Source organism: Cynoglossus semilaevis, chromosome 12 (genome assembly GCF_000523025.1).
Source record: "Cynoglossus semilaevis isolate Cse_v1.0 chromosome 12, Cse_v1.0, whole genome shotgun sequence".
NCBI classification, from domain to species: domain Eukaryota; kingdom Metazoa; phylum Chordata; class Actinopteri; order Pleuronectiformes; family Cynoglossidae; genus Cynoglossus; species Cynoglossus semilaevis.
In genome coordinates, this window is record NC_024318.1 from 16,662,917 (window position 1) to 16,665,043 (window position 2,127).

The 2,127-nt window shown below is 39.3% G+C and overlaps 1 non-coding gene across 1 annotated transcript; it reads right to left on the reverse strand.

Annotated features, from left to right (window-relative positions):
• Nucleotides 1–901: 901 nt before the first annotated feature.
• LOC112487893 (U6 spliceosomal RNA) lies at nt 902–1,003 on the reverse strand. Its single transcript, XR_003051415.1, has one exon. It is a non-coding gene; the product is annotated as a U6 spliceosomal RNA (small nuclear RNA).
• Between the last annotated feature and the right edge of the window lie 1,124 nt (nt 1,004–2,127).

Consider the following 2,127-nt stretch of genomic DNA (forward strand, 5'->3'; position numbering starts at 1 on the left):
TGACTGAGTGCCTTAATCACAAAAAAACAACAACAAACAAGCATTCAGCTGCTCTCTTCAGGAGTGGAAGGGAAGTTGACAAGGTATAACGACTCATTATGTTCTAGATGTTTATCGCAGAAAAAAAAACACGATCTCCCTGTCGAAATGGCTGCAATAGATCAATGCGAACGAACTGTAGACTAATAGAACGTAATAGCTTCACTGTACCAATATTTAAAACAATACAAAACTCCTTATTGTCGCCATGACAACACTTAGGTAATGTGGGGGCGGGGGGGGATGTTCAGGCAGTTTTAAGACAACAGAAGGTAATGGTTAACAGAAGAATGGGCAGACAGGCAAAACTTTCCATGTGGAAAAGGTATAAACGGTAGGATTTAGTTTGAAGAAAATGTGGATAATTCCAAATAAATTAATAAGTATTCTTTTTCTATCATTATCACGATAGCTAAACATTATTCGTGGTAGTTAACACAAATATTATCGATATTCCGATATTAACTTTTTGATATTAACTGATATGTCAATATTATCCAAACACTATTAATTTACGATATCAATCGACACCGATATATGCAGCTGTGTGCTGTGACGATAATTTTTTTTTTTACGTAACACCATCTGGGCAAAACCCAAGCATTGTGTTATTACGTTTGCATTATCGGACGAAAAGTCGATAACGTTTCTAATATATATTACATAATTATGCTAATATCGGCCGATAAAATCGGTTGGCCAAAATTATCGGACATCGTTAAAAAAACATGTATTCTCCTATAATAATTATAATTTGAACTTTATTGATCCCACACTGGGGAAATTCTGGGAATCGAACTCAGGACTATCAGCTCCTAGATTCGTAGGCAGGTGCTCCAACTGCTAATAGGATCCACTGAAATACAACGATGAACGCTTCATGAATTTTCATGTCATCCTTGCGCAGGGTCCATGCTAATCTTTTCTTTATCCGAAGCAACACGACTCTGTATTATCTTAGAATTGTACGTGAAATTAGGGATCTCCACATACGGATCATTGGTTGTCAGCACTTCTGACATAACTGAGTAAACAGTTTTCACAGCCTTCAATACATTGCGTTAAGGGTGAATCTCCACCCAGAGCTGGCATTTCCCCGATAATGACCTTGTGACCTGTTTTACAAGCTGTTACCCGCTAAGTGTCTTTCCTTGCTAACGACATTACTTGTTGATCCCGACTCTAATTGTCTGCGGGAAGTGAGTTTGAGTCTTGCCTGTTTCCTACTCTTCTCCACTGTCCACTTAGACGTTGTGCAGATTCCCCCTTTTCCCAGTCATATGTTTGTGACATTATTTGTGTATTTGCTGTTCTGTTTTTCAGAAAATGACTTTCTGTTCTTGCCTTTTGGCTGTATTTACTTAGATTAGATAAAGACCACTGTCTCACCTCCTGCACTTAGCAGCAGAAAGCTGAAGGAAGATTTGGGTACACCGCGAGAAGCAAACTTGAATACCCCCCAATAATTATAAAGAACATTCATAATTTACAGAGCACACCAAAATATTCCGAGTAGAGAATTAACGAAGAGGTTGAAAGTGGGGAAAATTGTCACCCACTGGAGCGGAGTTGTATTTACTTTCATAAATATACAGTGTGAGTTCGCCTCCCCGTGTTTGCATGCTCGTATACTCGGATCAAAACAGTGGTCCAGATAAACATCCCACAGATATATCTATAAATATTTTAAGTTTGCTTGTAGAATTAATGATAAATTGAAGCACATTGTTACTGAGACTTGGGGGATCAACAATCAAACATGTGGTTCATCTGGGAATCGCACCCAGGACTCTCTGCTCTCTGCTTCCTTGGCATGCGTGCTAACTGCTACTCTGTGGAACTGGTGGTAAAAAAAAACCCGGTAAACAGTAAAAAAAAAAAAAAAAGAAAAAAAGCCAGATTGAAATCCCAGGCCGGGCTAGTTTCAGCCCGCGGGCCGCATGTTTGATATCCCTGGTCTAGAGCAAAAGAAGATTGGGTTGCCGCTGCGGCAAAAGCATACGACAACACGAGGTGTTTCAATTATTGCTGCCAGTTGCCATTACACAAGAAACAATTTTATCTAATACCCAGCACAACAATACAGCA